Source organism: Pseudonaja textilis, chromosome 6 (genome assembly GCF_049901715.1).
Source record: "Pseudonaja textilis isolate UNSWEBS1 chromosome 6, rPseTex1.2, whole genome shotgun sequence".
Lineage (NCBI taxonomy): Eukaryota > Metazoa > Chordata > Lepidosauria > Squamata > Elapidae > Pseudonaja > Pseudonaja textilis.
The window spans coordinates 33,733,877-33,755,366 of record NC_141995.1 but is presented as its reverse complement, the minus strand read 5'-3'; the positions used below and the strand labels follow the sequence as shown (position 1 = coordinate 33,755,366).

Below are 21,490 nucleotides of genomic sequence, written 5' to 3'. Positions count from 1 at the left end.
GTTTGCCCATGAGAGGGCAGCAATATCTTAGTGTCATAAACTATATTAAAACTATTTAAAACATATTAACACCCAATTTAAGTAATGTAGCCCTATGTCAGCTCTTATATTTATGATCTTTGATTTTTGCCAGAAAGGATACTTGTAATCTGTCCAACAGGCAAAATATTTGAAGAGACTAAAGTGGAAAGGAATCTGGTTGAGGTTCATTGTTTCTTTTTCCTTTCTTTCTTCCTTCTCTCTCACCATTGATTATGTGAAATGCTTTTGCCTCAGAAGAATTTGCTTATTCAAGGGCTGTTGTTGTTTCTCTTCAGGCAATCTTATCTTAAACTTATCTTCACTCATGAAAGCCACCCAACTAGTCTTCCCTTAGCTTTCCTGATTGCGAATAATAATGATTTTAATTCAACTTTGTTGGATTGTGATAGGTTGAAGAAAAGTATAGAAACATACATTTAAAAAGAACACGTAGCTTTACCACCTTGAAATGGTGCTAAACAAACATATTTCTATTTTAAATTTTAACTGGGAAACATCTGATATTTTAAACTAAAAATGCTTATTTTCTAAAGTTCTCATGGTAGTTTTATAGTCCTTTGAATTTGTGGTATTAATACTTTAGTGATGAAACTTCATATAATTTAATGATGACATTTTCTTTCATTGATCTATTTAACATGAGGTATAGGTATTTTGACTATTGTTTTCAGTTATTTCCAATACTGTGGGAGAGGAAGAGGCAGAGCCTGGTGGGAAATCAAGAGGGGAATCAGTCTGGAGTCCCTACATCCCCACAAGTAGTTCAAGTCCAACCACCACCATCCTTGAATTCTGTTGACTCTTATCTAGCGCCATATTCTTGTGTGTAGGCATAAGTAATAAATGTTCTTAACTGGAACTTAATGCACGGTCCTGATTCTTGGCACCTGACAAATCCTGTGTGATCCAATAGAGATTGCTTTATCAGATTGTAACTACTTTGAGCCTGGTAAACTCATGTTTGTGTAATAAATTATAGCATCCATTCCTTTTGTCTTCTGTGGACGAATGGGTCAGCGGCATCATGCCATAAACTCTGCCTGTTTAAAATCCATTTTGGTCCAGTTAAGGCATCAGGCTAGAAAGCAGGAGATGGTGAGTTCTAGTCCTACTTTAGCCATGAAAACCAGTTGGGTGACTTTAAGCTAGTCATTCTCTCTCAGCCCAACCCACCTCATAGAGTTGTTGTTGTAAGGGGAAATAGGAGAAAGAAGTTATACGAGATATGTTTGTTGCCTTGAATTGTTTGTAAAAATAATAAATGTTGGATACAGATAAATGAAATGTACACAACATTGCCCAGAATCACTCAATGAGGGAAATGGGCAGTCTTTAAATAAGAATGAATGAATGAATTCTTTATTGTCCAAGTGTGAATAGACACACAAGGAATTTGTCTTGGTGAATATGTGTACATAAAAAGAAAAGATACATTCGTCAAGAATCATAAGGTACAACATATTAGTCATAGGGTACAAATAGGCAATCAAATCATATTAGGAAACAGTCAATGTAAATCGTAAGGATACAAGCAACAAAGTTACAGTCATACAGTCACAAGTGGGAGGGGATGGATGATAAATGAGACTTCATATTTCACATAGAGAAGGGGTGGGACTTGTATCACAACACTGGTTTTGTCAGGCTGTTCCACTTTGAATGCCACTATATTATCTTTTGTTGTTGTTGTTGTTGTTGTTGTTTTGACAATTGCCTTCAACAGTTCTGAGCAATTGCTAGATATCTACGATAGGCCAAAAAAGCCAGTATGAATTAACTATGAGATTATAACTAATTTTCAAAGTTATTTTTGGCATTTATGCATTCTTTAGCCTTGAGTAATCATTTGAAATAGTTACATCATTATTTCCCTTTGTTTTGATTACAATAGTCATTTGTTAGCTTTTAAGGTAAGATTATATTGTTAATGTGAATCAGATCTGTCTAATATATTACACAGAATTCTTGTGACTGTGAATCAGAAGGTGTAGCTTTCAGTTCAAGGAAGGGCTACGACCAACTATTTTTGAAAGAACACATGGAACGATGTAAACAGTATAGGCATTTTTGCATACCTTTGAACAAGATTCCCACTGTGGGTTCTCAGTTTAACTCTGTCCTAGCTACTCCTTCATTCTACAAAATAAGGAAGTGAAGTAATTGGCATTGGCCTCTTTTAGGCACTCAAGTATGCTACAGGGCCATACAGACTAGTTTTGATTACTTTTTTAAAGCAGCTTTAGTTGGTCCACCAGCACCATTCTTACTGGAGAAACCCCTCTGACAGGAATGGCATTAAATTTCCATTCTCTTGATCATAAGGAAAAAACCAATAAGATATAAATCTTCATCCAGACCTGTTTTATGAAGTTTTCTGTTTGAAAGTTATGAAGGATATTTTAAATACATTTTAAATGATGATAGTTCACTTTTGTGACTTTGGCTGAGTTGATTATAGGACTTTCAGAAGAATTTTGTTTTTCCTAAAACAATAGCTACTTATAACATCTTATTTTGTTTGTTGCTTGGTTGCTTGAGAGTCCACAAACAAGATGAATAATGACTAAGAGACAAGATGAATAAGAGCAAATTAGTCATCTATAGTGGAATATTCCCAGGTCCAATCAGATATTTTAAAAGTCTCAAGGGTTGCCTGTGGTTATTGCTACCGTTAAGAAGTGGTGGACAAACTCTCGTCTAATGGCATTTCAATGACTTGTAGATCATACTTTATCTAATTCCTCTCCCTGGTTAAAGCTACATTAGCTGAAATCTTGCTTGTTGCTTATACCAGGTAGACCCCATTCAGAACTATTGTATATCTTTATAAGGCTTAAGATTTAAAGCTAAGAAATAGAAATATCAGTAAATGCCACAAAATCATTTCAATTAATAACCAGAGAGAACAAGAATCTTTTAAAAACTTTTTAAGGGCAGCCAAATGGAGTCAGTTACATTAAGATGAAATACCGTGAGACAGATACTACTGTGAAGAGGTTGCTATATAATATTGTAAACTAACCTATGAAGTGCTTTCAAAGACAATACTGCGTATAACCATGGTCATACAGATATATTTAATTCTTCAGTGATCAATGTGTAATATTTTTTAAAATATTATAAATAACAGACACCAAGACTTCATTCTGAAACAAACCAGCCCATATAACAGTTTTATTCCATAGACTATTTCTCTTTGTACCTGTTCACATTTTAATCCATTGTATTATGGCATAGACTATTTTTCTATTACTCAAAGTAACTGGGAATATGCATTGGAATCTAAAACTGAAAGATGTATTTATTTATTTATTTGTTTGTTTACTTATGGTATTTTTATTTTACTTTGCTGCTTGGCCAGAAAAGATATTCAGATGCTTTATGCAATCTGTGGGGGAAAAAATCTGCTTTTAAATTTAAAACTTTTAATGTATTCTACAGGAGAGAAAGGGTGTGGGGAACAGAAGAAACAGGGTAATTCAGGTACTCATCTTTATTTTATTTTATCTTGTACTTATTTTTGTATTCTATATTTGATTAGATATTTAAGACATTGGCGAAGAAGAAAGAAAAGAGTAAGAAAGATAACCAGGAAGGGGATTTACAAGCATTAGGGATGAAACTCGAAAAATTAGAATATCGTGCAAAATTTCATTTATTTCAGGAATGCAACTTAAAAGGTGAACCTAATATATGAGATAGACTCACTACATGCAAAGCAAGATAGTTCAAGCCGTGATGTGGCATAATTGAAATGATTATGTCCATCATTGACACCCTCCAGAAGGAGGGAAAGCCTCAAAAGGTAATTGCAAAAGAAGCTGGATGTTCCCAAAGTGCTGTATCAAAGCACATTAATAGAAAGTTACGTGGAAGGGAAAAGTGTGGAAGAAAAAGGTGCACAAGTGGCAGGGATGACTGCAGCCTGGAGAAGATTGTCAGGAAAAGGCCATTCAAAAGTGTTGGGGACTTTCACAAGGAGTGGACTGAGGCTGGAGTCAGCGCATCAAGAGCCATCACACACAGACAGATCCTGGACATGGGCTTCAAATGTCATATTCTTCTTGTCAAGCCGCTGATGAACAACCAACAATGTCAGAAGTGTCTTACCTGGGCTAAAGAAAAACAGAACTGCTCTGTTGCTCAGTGGTCCAAAGTCCTCTTTTCTGATGAGAGCAACTTTTGCATCTCATTTGGAAACTAAGGACCCAGAGTCTGGAGGAAGAATGGAGAGGCACACACTGCAAGATGCTTGAAGTCCAGTGTGAAATTTCCAGTCTGTGTTGATTTGGGGAGCCATGCCATCTGCTAGTGTTGGTCCACTGTGCTTCATTAAGTCCAGGGACAACGCAGCCATCTACCAGGAGATTTTGGAGCACTTCATGCTTTCTTCCGCAGACGAGCTTTATGGGGATGCTGAATTCATTTTCCAGCAGGACTTGGAACCTGCCCACACTGCCAAAAGCACCAAAACCTGGTTCAATGACCATGGGATTATTGTGCTTGATTGGCCAGCAAACTTGCCTGACCTGAACCCCATAGAGAATCTATGGGGCATCGCCAAGAGAAAGATGAGAGACATGAGACCAAACAATGCAGAAGAGCTGAAGGCCGCTAATGAAGCATCCTGGTCTTCCATAACACTTCAGCAGTGCAACAGGCTGATAGCTTCCATGCCACGCTGCAGTAATTGAGGCAGTAATTGCTACAAAAGGAGCCCAAACCAAGTACTGAGTACATATGCATGTTTATACTTTTCAGAGGTCCAATATTGTTCTATGTACAATCCTTGTTTTATTGATTGCATGTAATATTCTAATTTTCTGAGATTGTAGATTTGGGGTTTTCATGAGCTGTAAGTCATAATCATCACAATTATGACAAATCACAGCTTGAACTATCTTGCTTTGCATGTAATGAGTCTATCTCATGTATTAGTTTCACCTTTTAAGTTGCATCAATGAAATAAATGAACTTTTGCATGATATTCTATTTTTTTGAGTTTCACCTGTATATGGTTAGCTAAAAAGATTTTTTTTAAAGAAACATTTGCTTTGTCCCACATTTTTTTAAACTTTGCATTAATGTAGAGCTTCAGATCATATTAAAATCAAATAAATATTTAATGATTAGTAAGAATAGTGAGTATGAATTGGGAATCAAATGATACTTCACAATAATTCGTTTTAGCAAAGCAAACAAAAATTTAGAAAATAAAAATGTACAGTATGTTAAACCAAACCTAAATTTTCAGATTTGGCACCACTTTTTAAAAGTTGTATGACATTTATTAAACATCAACAATCAAATAGAATTTAGGATGATTAAGTGGTCTAGTGGTGAAGACTCTCATCTCCCACTAAGAAGGTTGAGATCCTCAATCCTAGTAGCAGCAAATGCAAAAAGGATGCAAAGAGAAAATATCTGCTGCAAACTCTACATAGGCATCAGGAGGGGTATCCAGCCAGTAAACACTCAGTTCCATCCAGTCACCCTGACTCTATCATAAAAGGAAGCTTTTTTTTAAGAGCTGAAGCAGGGGTGGGATTCAATTTTTTAACAACCGGTTCTGTGGGTGTGGCTTAGTTGGTGGGTGTGGCTTGGTGGTCATGTTATTGGCTGGGTGTGGCCAACTCAATATCACTCACATCGAGGCACGCATCTTCTTGCCTGGTCTCTCAAGACCGTGGGGATGCTGCAACAGCCGTAAGTGTGAAAAATGGTCATAAGTCACTTTTTTCAGTGCCACTGTAACTTTGAATGGTTATTCCACACAAACAAACTACCAGCAAAGAAGGGGGGGAAAACTCCTGAGAAGTTCCTGAGACAGGAAGTCTAGTCCTGCCAAGAATGTAATAAGGGTTAATGGAGAGGCGGTTTCTGTAAGCAACACCAGAATGTTTCCTTCCTGCCTTCCTTACAGGATTAGGCCAGCAATTTCTTCTAACAATTGGTTCTCTGAACTGCTTAGAATGTTAACAACCGGTTCTAGCGAATAGGTGCGAATTGGTAGAATCCCACCCCTAAGCTGAAGGTATATCAGCAGAGTAGATAGATTGGTCTTTCTTTCATTCTTTTCTTCTACTATGACCTGATGAAATGGTTCGCTACTAAGTGACTTTATGTTGACTTTTAAGTGTACAAGGTAAATTGAAATATGAAAATGCAACGTAAATATGACATGTTCAAAAACACACATACACATAAACTGAATCACTGCAAAATTGCTAAAATCAAGTTTCTAATCAAGTATATGTTTCTAAATGCACTGTTTCTGATCATACAATGATTTTTCTCAGGTACCTGTCCCTGATACATATGAAACCACTGGCTCTTTCTCTGTAGGGAAAGGATATCTCCCCAGGTGCACTTTCCGTCTACTGCCATCAAGTATGAATTGTTAAAAAATTAAGACAAGGCGCAGTACAGGAAGCGACTAACTACACAAGTTAAGTGTAAATGTGAGTAGAGTTGTAGTTATGTCTCAGGTCAATGCTGGATTAACTCTTTTGCAGCCAAGAACAAGAAGCTTGCTTAAACGAGAAACACTACTTGTGTAATTTAATGTATATTCAGTTTAATCTTCCAGCTCCATTCTGTTACACGATCTGCAACAAGACAAATTCCTTGTGCGTCCAATCACACTTGACCAATAAAGAATTCTATTCTATATTCTAGTCTAGTCTATCTCTTCTAGGATCCTTTCTTTCAAGCACTTTGAGTCATTGTCTCTGAATGAAAATACTTTACTAGTCAAGCAATGAATTTCCATGGCCAAAGTGCATAGTCTATTAGCATTCTGCTAGACTGTTTTGCTTTTAAGAAAGAGTCATTACAGAGGGTGTGCTGTGCATTCTTTTTCCACTCCCACGTCTTAGGCCACTCCTTGCCTAAAGCATGTACTATTTTATTTCTTACATAATTATTTAAGTTTCAGTCCTGAGCACAATCTGAGTTACAAAGTGTTCCAGAACTAAAAAGTTACAAGCAAACTATCTGAATCTTACAAACTCCATAATTTATTAAGGTTGTAATCTTATCTGCATCTACTTGGGAATAAGCATCTATTCACCAAGGAACTAATTAAAATGGGCATCCTTGTTTTCCTATGCCTATGTAAGATGGCCCCTAAAAGCTCAATTGTATATAATGCAATAGTTTCCATGTATTTTTCAAATATTCAAGTTTTAATTATATTGAGACCACGCAAATATTTTGAAGAGCATTCTGCAAAGTGAATGAATCACCCTTCCAAATCAGTGGAATGATAGATGGCATAGCATCAGAATTTCAGGTGAAGTGGAAGTTTTCATACCATGTAAAAACTTCCACCAGCAGATGACTGTGTAGCATTTATGGTTCATCGTGAGAATGATTTAGAGAATTAGGGACTCCTCACATATCAAATGAACAATGCTGTAGATATGCAATTTTTGTGACAGTTGAATTCTGAGTTTTAGTAGGTCCTGATTATTATTGTTTATAATAATCATGCTAGGATTTAATAAAACATATTCTATTAATTTAACTTAATAACTTATTAATATTAATTATAAACAAAGATACAAATTTACGGTAACATTGTAAATATAAGCTGATAAATGCTCTTCTTTTGTTATCACAAAATGCTGCATGTAATTCAGGTATGACTATGGTTGGTAATGAAGTCAACAATCTTCGTCTCCCTAAAATTAACCAACCATTATGAAAGGCAGATACAATTATCTGTGGTACTCTGGGTGAGGAATTTGGCAGGTGTACAAGAACTGCAACTTGGAATGTAAAGAGATTAAACAATAAAGAGCATGAAATAACTAATCAAGGAAAAGTGTAGATACGACTGTAATACTAATAGAAAGAAAAAAGATGTTGCGTAACGTGGTGGGAATAAAATACAAAAGCATGACATCCCCTTACTTATGTATACAAAACTATACATGGAGTGTCATTGTGATGGTACTTAGGGATAAGAATATAATGTGTAGAGAAGTATGCAAGTTGATTCATGTTGTTAATCAGAAATTAACAGCAAATATTATATCATATGATGAATGAGCACTGTAGATAATGTTTCAAAATAATGTTTCAAAATCATGATAGAAACTCCATCTCTATAAACAGATGGTTTATAGAGGGGGAGATAGGGAGGTGAAAAAATGATGGTGTAAACTACATTTATTACAGCTCTATTTCCTTTTTTCCCTTTATTTCATGCCTTTGATTTACATTTCTTATCCCTTTTCTGAGTTTATACGATGTTGCTTACCCAAAAGAGAATAGTGTCACCATTATACATACATATGCACTTACTTAATACACTTAATATTCATACTTCTGTTTCTTATTCAAGACATTCTGTAACCAGAAACAAGAATAAGGTACCATATCCCAAGTCCCAGGCAGATGTGATAGGACAGCATCTTTCTCTGCACCTCAGGAGCTGCATAAAATACATAGTGCTGTCCTTATTAAGAACAGTGAGAAAAAATGGCAATAATAGTTTTCTTTTAATGTCTAATTACAGTTGTACAACTCTAATAAAGTAGGCGGTAAACCCTGTTATAATGGTTGACCAATAGACTTTATTTATTGTTAAATTAAGTATTTTAAGCTAAAACTGTACAAACATGCTTCTGTTTTAATAACAAGCCCAATATGCGCTCTATGCAGTTCTTCCTGGACCTATTATGAGTTTTCCTCACTTTTATTTTATTTGTTTTTCAGTTTTGAACCACCCATCTCTTATTTATCAAGTAAGCCTCTTGGTAATTTTAAAATTACCAAGTGTTCTGTAGTAAGCAAATAGCCTTTCACTGCTGGGCTGCACTTGTAGCTAACAAATTCTTAGAGCCTTTCTGCCCCGTACTAGTTTTTAGGTAAGGTTATTTCAACTTTTCTGCCATGCTATTTTTCAAAGGAATCAATGCTTTTTTAATTCAGATAATGGGGCTGCGGTTAAAGAGTTGTGCTTGACCCTTGACCCCAGTAACTTGGAGCAAGGACAATGTATTAAATATATCTTATACATTTATATCTTTAGTAATTTAGCAAAGATAGCTAAAGCAGAGGCAAAATCCCACATTAGTGAATGAAAGATGAATTGCTAGGGAGAAAAATCCTGCCCAACATGTTTCAACAGAAAGGCTTCCACAAGGACAAAATATACCTATCAGTGACAATACAATCTGGTTAACATTTATGTCAAAAACAACTAGGCATTGCCAAGGAATCACTCTGTTCCTAGCTGAGGGACAAAGCAGAGCTGGTCCAAGAGAAGTCACCTTCCCTGACTTCTTCTCCATTCCAGTCAAGATACATTTTCACCATTTTGGCCAATAATGGCAAGTGAAATTATTTAAATATGAGGCATAGAATTTCTTACTTACATCTCCCTTTCCTGAATAGTAAAAGTGGTTCCCTTTTCCAAGTGAGGAGATTGTGATCAGATGACATAGTCGCTGGAGACTTACAATTGTAATAATATCATTTTTTATTTTTATTTTATTCTGGTGTAATTTTATTACCTGAAGAACAGTTTCTTTTCTACAAGCAATCCCTTGCTGTTGTGATCACCTTGGTTGCCTCTGTCTCTTGAATTCCTTGGGACACGCAGTCAACAACTATTATAATAACTTCCTTGCAGACTTTGCTGAAGAGGCTTATTCTAATGATACTATATTGTTGTTGTTTTTAATTTACAGAGCAATAAAACTTATGAGTCTTAAGCATTTTGAGTTAAATCCTTTTTTAAAAAAAATCCAACTATTTAATTAAACAAAATTGAATGCAAATGCCCTATTTCTGAACTCTTTACCTATATCTTCCAAACTTTTTTTTAAAGAACTGGAGGGTGGATATTTATTTATTTATTTTGTTTGTTTGTCAAGCATGTATGAGAAAACAAGTATAAGTATGAACACAACATATAAACAGGTATAAATATATACATAATAAATCAGTACGAATGAATGGATAAATGGGAACAGTAGAATAGGGACGGCAGGCATATTGGTGTGCTTATGCATGCGCCTTTACAGATTGCTTTCTTGCCCAAAACACAGCTTTCAAAACACAGTCCTGTTGGCTAAAAGATCTCTGTAGTGATAGCAAAATACCTCCCTCTAAGAAATATTTTCTTTATTTTTTCACTGCTGCCAGATATCATTGTCATATACCAACACATTTTAGTCATATAAGATAGCCTTTCAATTATCAATTACATTGTTTACTTTTCAGTTGCAGGTTTCTTTTGTTTTGACATCTTGTGGTGAAAGACAAGATGTAAAATGATTTAAAAAAACATATTAAAAACAGTATAAAGAAGCAGATGGAGGTTCATCTGAATAATAACACCAATCTGAAGTCTTTAACACACCATGCCTTGTTTCTGTATAATTTTGATATGAACATGTTGTCCACCTTTTGTTAGAATTAACATGAAAGAACCATGACTTATCTGGTGTTGACTTAGAATCTGACCCTTTCAGGAGCTGCTCCTGAGCTTTGAAATGTACTTCCTCTTCCTAAACTCCATGATGGGATTTTATAACATGGTTGGCTTTTAGCTGTTGAAATGTTCAATCAAGTTTTAAATTGAAAACTCTGATCATTTTTAATTGCACAATTTCTACTGTATATTAGTGATGATAGTTTCCAAATATCTTGAGCTATTCTCTTGCTGGAAAATTGAGAAAGTGTGTCTATAAGTGTATATGTATATATAGCAATAGCAATAGCACTCAGACTTATATACTGCTCCATAGTTCTTTACAGCACTCTGAGCAGTTTACCAATGTCAACATATTGCCACAAACGATCTGGGTCCTGTCAGGTTTGAACTACACACACACAGTCACAGAGAGATTGAGGGAGGGAGATTCATTATGTGCTTGATTGATAGAAAGGCCTTTGATTGTGTTGATCACATTTAGCTTTGAAAAGTGCTCAGAAAAAAAATGGCTTAAATTATTCACTTTGGACACATTATGTGAAAACTTAGCTTAGAAGGTTTTGAGGGTAGTAAATATGAAAGAAAAAAGACAAGTAGTAAGATGGATGGATTCAGCTACAGATGTGATGGAGTCATCATGGAGAAAATCTATGTTGTCACTGAGTCAGCAACCACTTCATGATATGTAAGTTTCAGATTACAAATTAACAGAGTTGGAAGGGACATCATCATTGACATCAAATGTCATGAGATGTCTGATTCTTGAGAGATTTTTGTGTAAAATGTCCTTTTAATGAACATGTATGGGTACAATTATGAAAGCAGAAATCAACTTATTAAGCCAGCAGGGCAAAAAGAACAGTTTGGGACCTTTACGCAGCCCAACAAAATCTGTCTTGAGGACCCTTATATCTTCCTAGAGTTGAAGAAACAAGCCTTTGGCCTATGTTTTTGCACTTTTGTGTATTCATAGATAACAACATTTCTCAAGCCTTATAAATGTTTATATCATGCATTCATCTCCTGTTCTTCTAGCCTTCCATCTCTAAATTGTTTCTTGACTTTTGAAGCAAGGATTTTCACATGTCACACAAAACTCAGTTTATCTTTGATCCATCTGAAGATGCTTTTCTTAAATCCTTAGGCACCTTCATTGTGCTGAGTGGTCACACTGGCAAAGAGCAGCCTAAGGACACAACCAATTCAGGCAATACTATCTTGCTTCAACCACTGCAAAAGTTAGTTTATATATATTATATAATTCCGCACAAAAAAGTAACTATCATAAACTTCAAGATCTTAAGCCAAGTTTAATTATGCAATTGTTTGGGATAGGACCTAAGAATGGAATGCATTTCTGGCACTTCTGTTGTAAATGGGAAAGCCTGAGCTAATGAAATCATTGTTTTCTGTTAATCATTTGAAAAGAACATGCTTCAGATGGTGAAATACTTAACTAATGTAACATGTTTATCCTTTTCTTTTCTGTGGGAAGATAAAACAGAATCTGAAAAAAGGCTAATAAAATGAAGTACAGGAACATGCTAAGTTTCACATCATCAAAAGCCTATAAAAATGAGGCTTAGCTACTTAGAAGTAATTCAGGAGTACAGGTTAGCTACTGAATCTATTTTTCCACAAAGATGGAAGCACTGGCAGAGATGTAATATTTCATTTCTCCTTTGAAGCTTTCAAATTAAGCACTTAATAGGATAGACCTCTTCAGTATAGGGCAGACATGTTATCCAGAAGAGTCTGAGTGTTACTGAAATAATTTTATCAGTTGTCAACACCATTGCCTCCCAAAATTGTAAAAGCTTTTTAAAAAAATGTTTACTGAAACAGATATTCCTAAGAATCTTACATCTACTTTTCTTTTCACAAGAAATTAGGAAATGACACATAGTTGTAAACAATAAAACTAACCATATGTTCCTTTTCTTTTAGATTTCTTTTAAAATAGAATGTCCTATTGTTATAAGACATAGAATAATTCAGCTATGTGATTTGAGTGACTGGATATTGCATGAAAATGTATGTATGGAACACTGTTTATAGTATTAAAATTGAATAATTGGGGGATCATATATTTCGGGCTTGATAATGACAGTTAAATATTTTAATATCTATCAATTTCAAAGCCCAATCGATGTTGCTTATTGCATTTTATGTCTAAAGATATTTCTAACATGAACTGGAGGAGAGACACCAATATACAAAGATGCATTTCAAAAGATGATTTCTTAGGTATTTGTTTGTGAAGTTAAAGTGCAGCTTTATTTGTTGCCTACTTCTTAGTTTGGTTTGTATTCATTACACTGTCCCCAAAGATTAGTAGAGATGGATAGAATGTCAACTTTTTAGTGAGATATGAATTGGCTCTACATTGTTGCTAAATATGTGTGTTTATGTATTTGCGTACACACACACACACACACACACACACACACACACACACACACACTTCCAGTTAAATTTCATCTCAAGACATTACACAAAGCTACTGAGAAGTGGATACATACAGTATTTTGGTAAGTTACTTCTGCTGAGAGCACTGAAATTCAACGTAGCTTCATATCCCACAGAAACCTTGTCCGTCCATTCTATTCTTGTTCTTCAACTTTTCCTTTCCTGTCTCCACCATAATATTTATTTATTATAAATCCCACTTGGAAAGTATTGTAAATTGTTCACCACAGATAGAGGAAAGAGAAAGATCAGCATGATGAATGAACATGTATTTCTAAAAATCATTCATACCTAGAAACAATGTAACAATTCAAAAGGAGAGGGCATTTCTTGTTGACTTCTTGGTGGTACAATGTGTACACCCTTCACACAGTGGGGAAATTGACATGTATAACACAAGGCCCTTCTTTGTCAACTTAATATATAGATATAGATATAGATATAGATATAGATATAGATATAGATATATAATTAACAATATCCTGTATGTGTTTTAAAAATAAGATTGTGTTTCAGCCAGCTCATTGCTTCCAGTGTAACTTTGTCCAAATAGTTTTACCAAAGCAGTAAAGAGCATTATGCAATTCACTGAGGTCACAGACCAGTGCTTTCTCATTCGGTTCTACAAGCAAAGATATCTCTGATAAGGGCTTGTTCCAAGTTGGGATGAATACAGTAAAACCACCCCATGCTGCTTCATCAATAGTGAACTCACTTATTGAGTAATTATTAGTATTTAGTCATTTATATATGTGAATAATAACAAACACATGGCACATAGAAGTAGTTTATGAAAAAAACTGAAAAATTATTGAACTATTTCACTGCATTCTCAAGGAAAATATTCCATATACTGTACATCCAAGTCTTCCTCCAACAAATTCATAGCAATAGATGTAGTAGTTTTCCCATTTTATCCTAACCCTAGTAGTATTACTACTTACATTATTTTTAAATAAAGATAAGTAAAGGTTTAATATGGGGATTCCTGGGCATTGTCCCTAGGACTGAAGTATAAGAAGTCAGCACATGTAGCCCAAATGCTAAACATGTCAATAATGCAGTATGATAGATAAAAAAGTAATTTGGGATGCAGTGAAAAAACATCTAGTTATGAAAAGCAACTGTCCAAGTGGTTTTCTCTAAGGCCAAAATATCTTATTTTGTTTTTTAAAAAACATGACACACCCTTGATTTTCTGAACTCAATAACACATCCCACATTCACCAGAAACCGCACCCCATGCTTTGGCAGCCCAGCAAAATATGAAACTGAGTTGCAGATCATAAATAAAATCCTTGGGAGAAGTTTTAAATATTAAACAAAAGATTGTAACATAAGATATAATTTATATCTATCATTAGGATCTGCATCTGCTGGATTACCAGGAATATAATCAATATCTCACCCTGACTATTTAAGAATTGCACTTCTTCCATCCTCCTTTCTCTCAAAAATTAGTATCTCATCTGTGGAATAATGTTGTTGTTCTCTGGGGTGATGGCCATTCAAATGCTATGTTTATTTCAGGGTAGTTTTTAAACTTCTAAAAATCAATTTGTGGCCAATTCAGAAATTATGGGAAATAAATCTGGAAAATAAATTACATAATAGTTTGTTAATTTATTCTCTTATAGAATAAACACTACAGAATGCAAGCTGGAGACTTCCTACTCCGAAGAAGGCATGCTAAGCAGATAGATTTATATCTTCTTCTTAAGTAAATTTGATGATGGGAATGGGATAGAGCTGTGCTACATACACTATAGAAGGTATAGCTTCTTCTAGGTTATACAGGTTATTGTTTTAATGGCTAGGTGATTCCATCAAGCTAAATATTTTTTAGTTTTGGGTCAGCAAGATGGATGAATCTACCCACTCATTACATTCATGTGGCATTACATGTGAGCCCAGCTACTGTGGTTTATTAAATAGCCACAGTTTAAAGCTTGTGGCTTAACATAATGTATATCATAACTGACTTACATTCAGAATAAAACATTTCTATAAAATACAGATAACGTCAAATCACTAGCAACAATCTAAAACTCATTGTAGTAACTCTCATTCAACATCTAAAGAAACATAAACAAAAATAGATTTCAGACAGTATTTTTAGGACACAATAAAAAATGTTCATATTGTTTTTAAAAGTTCTTAAAAGAACCTGTAGTGCTTTGGTCATGAATTTTTATCATGTAACATTTAAACCCATGCACGCTACAACATAATGAGCAATATAAGAACTCATTAAATAACAACCACAGCCAGCTGATATGGCTTGGTCCACCCTTCCATGTTTTCTTTGAATATGTCCCTGAATGGGTAAAACAATAATTATGTAAACATTTCTATAGAACATATAAATGCAAGAAAAACAAACAAACAAAGTAGGTTTATTTTTCATACCAGTAGCATTCTTCACAAAAATGGCCCATCCTATGTTCTTTAAACCAGCCACTCCAAGGATCAGAAAACAACCTGCAGTTAATAGTGCCCTTAAAAGCACATTTCAAACAGGATCTCTTCCTGTGACATTTTACCTCCACTGAAAGGCAGAGACTTTGCCAAGTTCTTTCTAAAGAGAAGCATGAATACTTGGCAGAACATGCTGACTCTGAGAAACTTTCCTTTGAACTTCTACTTCCTTGGGGAATGAGAGTTTAGAAAAACTAACATAAAACGGAAACCATTTAAAAAAATACTACAAAAAGATGGAATATCAAAAGCTGTTGCATAATAAGCAGGTATTTGATTCCTTCAAAAACTGCATTTTTTATTTTTGTTTGGAACAGGTTTGCAATATTAAAGGCAAAATAAAAGAGGCATTTTAAGATGACAAATTTCTTACAGTGCTGGATTTCAACAGAAAGTGGTTTTTCTTTTCACAAGCCAGACACCAGATTTTCATTTCTCCTCACTACTTATTAAAGTTCTGGAAGCAAAAACTTCCAGACTTTGGCAACTTAATTTTTAGTATATATTAGCCAATGTATTCATAACATCCACATATGCTTAACTCAATACTGGCCTAAAATGGTTCATAAAAACTCAACTGAATATAAAAGCAATTTAAATTCATATATAACAAGAAAAGATAATATATATGTGATAATCAAGTAATAACAGCAATATGTAATATCAAATTATTACAATTACAGCAGGTTTGTTTTAAATGCACAACTGTACTTAAAGGGCATGGTGATTCATTATTAACATTGAATACTCTTGCATATATTATTACTGAGCAATATTATCACTGTGAAGTTAATATTTATATGTATTTATATGTTGATCAGTAAAAAAGCAAATAAATGAAAATTTCCTCTCATGTCACAACTGTTAAAATATAATCATGATTCTTACATTGTCCCCACAACAACAACCCTTTAAGGTAAATTGGGCTGAGGGAAAGTAACTGGCCTAAGGTCAGTCAGCCAACTTTCATGGCCAAGGCAGGATTAGAACTCATGGGTCACCTAGTTTCTAGCCTGGTACCTTAACCAATAGATCCATGGAATAGTGTCTTGCACCAAATATTGCAGCACAGGGTCATCTCTTTTTAAACAAGGCTGGTCAAAAGGCCATTCATGGAGACTGATTGCCTTACAGGTGTTTCCTTTGGCACCTGCCAGGCTTCCTGCCCTACTGAGCTTGCCTTTTTTGGTTTGTTTTAAAGGAAATGAATGGAATGCAAGCCTGTTGCAAACTTAAACCTACGTTTACCATTAATGTATATGCAGAAAAAAAAAAGAAATTTGAGAGCAGTAGTAGAATTTCTTGCATTTTGCAGACATAAGGTAGACAAGAACGTTTGGGTAAGATTAGAAAAAGGCAAAAATATATCCTAATTACAAATGAATATATGACAACAGCAAAGTCTGGGAGACAATGGAAGGCAGAGGTCTTGGCATGCTATGATTATAGGGTTGTGAACAGTGGTGGGATTCAAATAGTTTTACCACCAGTTCGGTGGGCGTGGCTTGGTGGGCACGCTTTCCACACATGCACACACTTTGCATGCATGTGCATGCCAAATGTGCACTTTGCGAAGGTGCAGAGCCGTTTGCGCAGGTGGCAGAGGTGTTCTAACTCACCTCCTGCAAGCCTGCAAAGCAGCTGCAGTTCAAATTTAAAGGATAAAAGTGAGTATGGGAACCCGGGCACGTGGATAGGCCCAACAGCAGAGTGGCGGAGATAACTCATTCAGTCTCTGCTGCTCATCATGGCTACCGGCTCTGCAGAACCAGGCTGAACCGGTAGAATACCACCACTGGTTGTGAAGAATCAGACACTATCATAGTGACTGAGCTACAACAAATATGACAACAGTAACCAAATACCAAACATTTCAAGACTTTGCTGATACAAAGCAAAAAAACTGACCAGTAATTTCATGGTGTATATGAAAGGATGGTGTACCAAGGGCATCCTTGCATTGCTTCAGACTGAGATGGGAAATCTTAACTACAAAAGTAACTATGCAATAGAATAGTGCTTGGGAGAGTAGAGAAACCTGTTTCCCTGGAGTTTTTACAAATGGAATTACATAAACGAAGAAGCTATGGATGGCGTCTTATGCATTCTCTGTGTTACATAAGGCTTAGCACAGCACTATGGCTGATTAAAGATCCATGTCTGTAACCTGCATTTTATTAAGAGAGAATTGAGTGTGAAATATAATAATCTGCACTAAGCAAGTGCCTATATTCATCTTTTGTAACAAAGTTAGGAACTAGACCTCCTAAATCTACCCAGAATTCTAAGACTCATTTTAATAATCACATCTTCTAGTCAGCAAACCCTACAACTGCTAGGCACTAGATTTTCTATATGTATACAGTATTTATGCCTGACAAACTCTCTCTCTTCACTTTCAAATATTTCAAATATTAATTTTATTTAAAATTTAATAAGGAAACATGATGCAAAGCAAAACTCTGAGTCCTAAAATTTTCTTTATTTTTCAGAATGGTTTTGAATGTTATATTTATTGTATTTATTAATTCAAATTAATGGCTCATTATACATCTTATAATGGATATATGGCTCCTCAAAAAAGAATTCAACACTACTAGAACCCACAATGTTGAAAGGAAACTCTTCATCTTCTTCATGCAAAGTCTATAATATCAGTTTGATACTGTTGCATTTATTAAGATAATGTCTGGTATTAAGTGAATACCAATGAATAAATTCATTAAATCAACCAGTTTCATGAAATATTGAGGTGGGGATGGGGATTCAATCTAAGCTTAAAATCGAACTACACTTATATGTTTATTTTTAACCCTGAATGTTTATGTTTTACGAAGGCAAGGCTGTAGCCAGGAGGGGAGGGGGAGGGGGAGGAGGAGGGGGAGGAGGAGAAAAAGAAGAAGAAGAAGAAGAAGAAGAAGAAGAAGAAGAAGAAGGAGAAGGAGAAGGAGAAGGAGAAGAAGAAGAAGAAGAAGAAGAAGAAGAAGAAGAAGAAGAAGAAGAAGAAGAAGAAGAAGAAGAAGAAGAAGAAGAAGAAGAAGAAGAAGAAGAAGAAGAAGAAGAAGAAGAGATTATAGTCCTTATGTTTATTTCTCACCAAACTGGTTTTTCCATTCTGACTAATTCTGCAAACTGTGCAATGAAGATCATCCCATAAGCAGCAGATGTGGAAACTGTTGGCTCATTTAGGCTATAACTTTTCAGAGGAAGAACTGAGGTCAGTATTGCCCTGCCCTCCAGATAGACAGATGTCTGCCATCTAGAAAAGTATTTCCTTTCACAGCAATCCAATTCATTTATGGTTTTTCCTGCTGTGCCAAAAAAACCCAAAGCTTTTGTAGAGAATGTTAATATGCAACTAAGACTTGTTAGCAAGTGGAACAAGTTGGCAACTTTTTAAAAGTCAGAATAAAATTAGAAATTGGTTAAATTGGTTAAATATTTAATGTGTCATTTTTGTTGCACCAACCAGGAACTATCTGCTGTTGTGATCAAAGCAACAATGTTTAGAGAAATTGTTTTTGATAGGTTACTTTAGTGTTTTCTTTAAAAGAAACCTAAAATATGTTTTAAAAATTAGTCGCAAAATAATTTATAATGAACACATTTCTCTGTAATTCAAGAGAAAGAGGGCTTAAATATTCAGAAGATCAGAAGATATGGAGTATGGAGGTATGGTATGGAGAAGTTATGGTATGGAGAATATACCTGGACAGGTAGAAAATGGATCAGATCACCATATTCAAGGTTGTCAGATTTGAAATATTTAATGTTAGCCAATAACACTACTACATAAATATCTGCCATAGCTGGTTTACACTGACTACCCTTTCAGTCTTAGCATATCTTCACCACACCATAATTAATAAAAACTTGCAAATGAGAGTTATTAGTTTTAAGCTCCTTTTCTAGGCTGGTTGTCTGTCTCTCTCAACCACTGAGCTCATTCTGAACTGGAATAATAATTCTTTCTGCAGCTTTCGAAGGTTAGTGCAACAAATTTAGAGTTCAGCTCTTGGTGAACAAACATTTAATTAGGGTTCTTTGGATTCATGAGCACTTGGGTAGAAAATACCTGGCTGAACAAATCTTGTTTTATTTAAATTTGGCTCTATTTCCAAGGTTTGTTTTTTTAAAAAAGATTCTTAGAGGCATTTCACAAGAGATTGTTTAATGATTAACATTTATACTGTTAAGTCTATAGGTAAAAGTTCTCTGTGCCTAATGGATATCCCTTTCTTTTTTGAATTAATGCATGCCGGAGGAGGCAAAAAGATAGGAAAGGGATGTAAGGCATGGCTTCTAAAATTCTTTCCAATTCTTTGTTTTGGAGGGAAAGGTATAAGAGTAAAGCAGGGTCCAGCATTCTGTTCCCACATACAAGGGGAAAATTTTCTGGATATTTTCCCCCAGCACAATTCAGTCGGATCCATCCCATTTTTGAACTCAGAGTGCCAGTTTCTTCCGTTAGACTGAACTTGGCCTCATTCTTTTCTATTTTCTGAGTGTTATCCTGCTAATGGATGGAAAGAATTCTGAGACACTGAACAAAATTTCTTTCATTCTATTAAATTGGAAAGATAAAAAAATAAGGTGAATAGGTTGAGATTTTGAAGAAGAAATCTAGTTTCAAGAAGAGCGGTCAAGCCCTCCACATTACGCCTTCAACGTGGAGTGCTCCACAGCTTGGGACTTAACTTTCTTCTTTAACATCCACATGCAATTTCTGGGCGAGGTTATCTGATAGCATAGTAACAACAGTATGCTGATGATGCCTTGCTAGACATCTCCACCACTAGCCAGACAGGTGATGTTGTTGTGATGCTGACAGAGTGCCTGCAGGCTTCAAGGGTCTGGATGGAGAAAACAGGTTGTTACACAGGTTGAATTGCACCACTGGAAAGATGCAAACAAGACATTTCCAACCACCCATCATCAGTCAAAAGAGCTTACCTGTTTGAAAAGACATTTTTAAAAAGCTTCCTAAAGGACAAATGGGTCAGGGTAAATGGCCCTTGGGAGATAGAGGGAATGATATTCCAGAAGGCAGAAAAATTATATAGCAATATCATCTTAAATCAATGGGCTATATCTACCAGCCTTCCCAAGTACAACAGATAGGAAACATGACTAGATCAGCTAATTTTACTTTATTGTAAAGCTACATTAATAGAATCATGCAAGTCTGGCAGCTTTCTCTTTCACTACCAAAGAAGTTAAGGATGTTCCTTTCTGAGTCTCTTTCTCTGCGCATTATGCAGCTGCAGGCTATGCCCTTACCTGATCATTCAGCATCTCTTCCCCCTCACTCTCCCAAGGTCATTCCCACATACCATTACATCTGATCTGTGCTGTTTCTGTATGAGCTTGAGCCAATGCACTGTTATCTTTAGCACCATTGAACACCTCTGATCGTTAAAGGATTATAGCATAGGGGGAAAAATGTAAGTGGCATATTGGAAAGTTCAGTCAACTATAATTAGCTTACTTTTTAAAATGGGACTGGCATATCACACAGGCAGAGAAGTAAAACATTAACTTTAGGTTTCTATAGCTTTCAAATTTTTACAATCTTACATAAAATGTGAAATTTATCCAGTTTGTTCTAGAACTACATGATCTTAGTAGAAATACATATAACTAGCCCAAATAAAGTTATACAGCGTAAGGCAAGAATCAATCTCTAAATTATATGTGGCTTCATAAAATAATGTAGCAACTTGAAATTATTATGTTTATAGTACAGAATATCAGGAATTTATATAGTAGTAGAGAACACAATGAATGGTGGTTAATTTTATGAAAGGTGATGAAAATAATGATGCAGCAGATGATTGAACGAAGTTTGGTAAAGCTATTTTAGATGTGTAGCAATTTGTGCACTATTTATATACTAAATCATATACTTTCCTCTCTCTAGGCGATATTATATAGCTATTGTATCATTATTGTAATAATATTCTATCAGATATGAGCATATCTGGATATTCTGGATCTATTTATTGATTTATTCAATTTATATGCCACCCTCCTCACCTGGAGGTGATCCAA

At 35.2% G+C, this 21,490-nt stretch overlaps 1 long non-coding RNA gene across 1 annotated transcript in view; it reads right to left on the bottom strand.

Moving 5' to 3' along the window:
• The window catches only part of LOC148125447 (uncharacterized), a 95,656-nt gene that overhangs the window by 40,647 nt on the left and 33,519 nt on the right, over positions 1-21,490 (bottom strand). The window contains exon 3 of the long non-coding RNA XR_015744133.1: positions 20,133-20,292. This is a non-coding gene — a long non-coding RNA (uncharacterized LOC148125447). The remainder of the gene's footprint in view (positions 1-20,132; positions 20,293-21,490) is intronic.